Raw genomic sequence first — 5,140 nt, 5'->3', positions numbered from 1 at the left:
CATCAGGGTTGAGGGGAGACTGGGAAAGAGGGAATAAATAATGTATACTGCATTGGAACAGATGAGGGAGAAAACTGTTTAAAAGTGATATATGATTAGGTATTATTGTCATGACAGGAGTCCAGAACGAAGGCTGCACAGTGGAGTGGACTTGAGGGGAGGGATTGTATAACAATGAAAGAATTTTTCTTTTACTTTTCAAAGAGAAGAGTGAATTGGGGGGAGGGTGGGCAGGGAGAAATATGCAATAATTAATTAATGGAAATCCAATGTCTCTGTAAACATTCATTATAATTAATAATTATAAAAAAGAAAAATATGGTACAACCACTGTGGAAGGCAGAATGGCGCTTTCTCAAAAAGTTGGAAATAGAGATACCATTTGACCCAGCAATTCCACTACTGGGAATATACACCAAAGACACCATAACTGACATCCAAGCAGATGTATGCATACCCATGTTTGTTGCTCCTTTGTTCACAATAGCAAGGAGTTGGAAACAACCTAAGTGCCCATCAACAAACAAATGCATAGAGAAGCTGTGGTATATTCACACAATGGAATACTGTGCTGCATTGAAAAACAAGGAACTCATGCAATATTATTCCAAATGGGTGACTCTGGGGAAATTATGCTGAGTGAAGTATCTCAGTCACAAAAGGACAAACACTGAATGGTGCACTGACTGCAAGGACTGACCTTGGGGTTGGGGAGAGACTGAGAAAGATGGGTTCAAGAATGTATATTGCATTGAAACAGATGAGGGAGAAAACTGTTTAAAAGGGATGTGTGATTAGGTATTTTTGTCATGACAGGAGTCTAGAGTGAAGGGTACATGGTGGAGTGGACCTGGGGGAGGATTTGTAAAACAATGAAAGAATTTTTCTTTTACTTTTTCAAGCGGGTAGTGTACTACGGGGGAGGGTTGGGAGGGGAGAAAAGTGCAACAATGAATGAATGGAAATCCAAAGTCTCTGTTTTAAAAAAAGAATAAATAAAAAGGCAGCCAAGAGGAATATCTGGGGAAGGGCCATCCAGCACTCATATCCCTGTTTAGACTCAGGGAACATCTTCTGAAGTCTGAGACAGGATTGAGAAGTAACAGATTTAAGAGACCAGGCATTTCTGTGATCAGAAACCTATGTAGCCAACTGGTTTGCTAAAAGTCCTTTAGATCTCCAGCACTGGGGTTAATGTGTAATGGACAGTAAAGTTTTGAGGTTTGTAGAAGGATTGGTATGCCCAAGGACACCAGTGTACCCTCTAGCCTGACTCCAGGAAGAGTGTGATAACACCTACCCTTGGTGCCTGATGTGGACCAGGACTGAGGCGGGAAATTGTGAGCCAGAGGTTCTCAAGCAAGTGGGGGGATCTTGTCTGACTGAGGGTCTGAGATGGTCTAGGAGTGGGTCGTGCTGCTGACACTAGAACTGAGGATTTCCAAAAGCCATAGATTGAGAGTTGATCCTACACATGCTGGAGCTGCCTACTGCTTCTCAGGGAGAGAGGTTTAGGCATCAGATAATGGACTCAAGATGACTCCATACAGAATAAAAGCCATTTATTGGCTAACACTCCATCAGCATATGAATGTCCAGAATACAAGTGCACTAGCTTGTACAAGTAAACAGCTTATAAAGGGGAAGTTGAGGTGGAGAGCTTCTAGGGGTAGGAGGTATGCATGGCAGAGACTCTCTATAAAAGCAGGGAATTTGACATTCCCAGAACAGTTTCAGTCATCCTTCTTGTCTCTAGGTACAAGACAGTGCAGAGAGGCATTGTAAATTCTGGACACTCAGTGCTAGGGAAAGGAGGATGTTTTGTAGTTATGGAGAAAAGTCAGGTTCCCAAGTCAAGTTTTCTTACCTCTCAGAATCTACAATTAACACCCTTGGTACCAGCAATCAAGAATTAAATATGTATTGCCTTGGTAAAATATGCTGTGAGGAACCTCTTCAAGGTGCTGAAGAGTAATGATGTCAGTTTAAAGACTAAGATGCACCTGATCTCAACCATAGTCTTTTCCATTACTTACTTTGTGCCTGAAAGTTAATTGGTATCTTAGTGTTGGAGCAGAGTACTGAATGTCCTATGGACTGCCAAAAGAACAACAACAACAAAATGTATCTTGGAGAAGGTGCTCCTTAGAAACAAGGGTAGTGAAACATATTGTTAAGTTCTTGGGAAAGAAAATCATGCTTGGAAAGGTGGAGATGAGTGAAGGAAAGAAGACCCTCAATGGGAGGGATTGGCATGATGACTGTAACAATGGGCTCAATCCATTCATTTGTTGATGGACATTTAGGCTGTTTCCATTTTCTTGCTATTGTGAATAATGCTGCTATGAATATCTGTGTACAAATATCTGTTTGTGTTTCAGTGCTGTCTTTCTCAAGATATATTCCTAGCAGTGGAATACTGGATCATATGGATTTGCTATATTCAGCTTTTTTAAGGAAACACCAAACTGCCTTCCAGAGTGGTGGTACTATTTTACAATCCCACCAAGAGTGGAACCTTGCTGGTCCACAGTGTGTCTGGAGACCACTGCACTCTATCTGGTGTGGAATTGAGGGAGCAAGGTCACACATACCTCTATCCAGCAGCCCTCTCAGGTCTTGTTTGTAACCTGGTGGGAATCTCTTCTGCCTGTGCCTGACTCTTCTAAAGTTTGTAGATTTCAAATGATTTAGTGCTGTGTGTCTGAGTCTTCTTGCATGGAGTTTTATCATTCTTCATTGAAACTTCGCTACTGTCTTGCTATTTTGCAGGCGGAAGAAACCAATCAAAATGCTCGATGATAAGGAAAATTCTGCAGCCTGGAGCCACGAGGTGGATGGCAGAGACCAGAGCGAGGGGCAAAATGAAGTAGTCTGATATTAGCCAGAGTCACAGGGTTGGGAGGTACTCAGGATTGGAGACTCTTGCGGGAAGAGTTCATAGAGAAATCAATGAAAGTGATACTTTAGCTGTTGCCTTTAAACTGGTGATTTCTAGCAAGTTTTCAGATGCAGTAAATCACACGAAAGGAGATTGCTCATCCTTCTCCCTCAGACAGCTGGTATGTTCAAACTACATGCATGCTGTTAGGATTGTAGCACGGCTTCTTACCCCTAGGCCACTAGAACTCCGCATGCCTTACATTTTTCCCTAATGAGATTTTTCTTCCCTTGAATTTTGTGAGTATTTGCCCTCCTGGCTTAGATTCTAACCTTTAAGGTTTTGGCTGTTTTTGTTTGTTCTTTTGTTTTATTATTCATCCCTTTAATAACACCTTTTTTTTTGTTCTAGGATATCTTTGATATTATCCCATAACTTATCTGGTCTTCAATTATTTGTGTTCAGTATATCAAATCTACTCCTGAGATGGTTTCTAAACTCAGGTGGGCTATATTCAGGGCCTCGTTTTGTCTCTGCATGGACTTGTCAGTTTCTTCAGCTTCAACTTAACCCTGCATGTGAATAATTGATAATCTTCTCTGCAGTCAGCTCCTGGCCTTATTGTAATGATATTGAGCATCTCCATCGTCTCCTTCCACAAATAAAGTTAATTTGATTGCTGTGTATTCTGTCTGGTAATGTCCACATACATAGTCACCATTTATATTGGGATTTTTTAAAGGTGCTGTTAGAGACCTCTCCAAAGTACTGAAGAGCAGTGTTGTCTCTCTGGAGACTACAGTGCATCTGATATAGGCCATGGTCTTTGCTATCACTTGTTATGCATCAGAGAGTTGGACAGTGATTAAGGAGGATAGCCTTTGAGCTATGGTGCTGGAGAAGAGTATTGAGGGTACCATGGACTGCTAGGAAAACAAACAGATTCAGCCTGGAGAGGGTTAAACCAGGCTGCTCCCTGGAGGCAAGGATTCTGAGGCTCCTTCTAACATACTTTGGACATGTTGTAAGGAAGGACCGGTCCTTGGAGAGGGACATCATGCTTGGTAGGGTGGAGGGACAGCGCAGGAAGGGAAGACCCTATGAGGTGGATTGATTCAGTGACTAGGGTAATCATGATGGGTGTATCAGAGACAATGCGATTGGCACAGGACAGAGCAGAGTTTAGGGCTGTTGTACATAGGATTGCTATGAGTCGCAAGTGACTTGACAGCACTTAACAACAACAACATTTGTAATGAATAAGCTATTGATTGTACAAAATTCTATAGTGTGATCTCTAAACTTGTTTTAATCTCTCTAGAAATATTTTCTAATCACAGATTCTTTTGTGTTTATAACTTTTGTATTCTGGATAGCAGTAATTGTCAGTATATCTTGCGTGATTGCATGTTTGGACAACTTCAGACAGTAGTTATTTGTAGAAATCTTCAATGTCTTCATTTTTAGCTTTGAGTGGTTGGTGAGTAACTTGAATAATAGCTGTCTTCCTTATATGTGTATCGATAATATCCTTTTACTAACAGCATTGTACTTCAGTACTTCAGTACTGGTCATGAATTGTTCTTTATAAAAACAAATGAGACTCCTATCCTCTTTATAGTTTGTCATTCATGGCATAATACATGGTAGGACTACTTGAGTCAAAACAGCCAGTACTAGTCCATTTGACTCAAGGTCAAATTTTGGTTCCTGTGGATTTGATTTAACCTTCTTTAGCTTTAGTTTGAACCTGCATACGAGTAGTTGACGGTCTGTTCCACAATCAGCACCTGATCTAGTTTTGACAACTGATATTGAGCTTCTCCAGAGACTCTTTCCACAGATGTGATCGATCTGATTCCTGTGCATACTCCCAGGTGAAACGCACGTGTATAGTACTGTGTTTATGTTTCTTATAAAAGATATTTGTAATGATCACTGAATGTACAGAATTCTGTCATTCTATCTCCAGCCTCATTTCTGTCAGCAAGTCCATGTTTTCTGATTATGGATCCTTCTTCCCTGTTCCCAGCTTTTGCATTCCAATTAACTATTATTATTAATGTGTTTTGATTGCATGTTTGATCAATATCTGGCAGCAGAAGTTGGTATAAATATTGTATTTTCTCCTCTTTGGCCCCGGTTGTTGGTGCATATATTTGAAAGATAGTGGTTTTCACTGGACTTCCTTGTATATTTATGGATACTATCCTGTCACTCACAACATTGAATTTCAAGATGGATCTAGAAATTACTTTT

Source organism: Elephantulus edwardii, unplaced genomic scaffold (assembly GCF_000299155.1).
Source record: "Elephantulus edwardii isolate Elephantulus edwardi_28Jun2011 unplaced genomic scaffold, EleEdw1.0 scaffold00254, whole genome shotgun sequence".
Lineage (NCBI taxonomy): Eukaryota > Metazoa > Chordata > Mammalia > Macroscelidea > Macroscelididae > Elephantulus > Elephantulus edwardii.
This window is presented reverse-complemented; position numbering follows the sequence as displayed.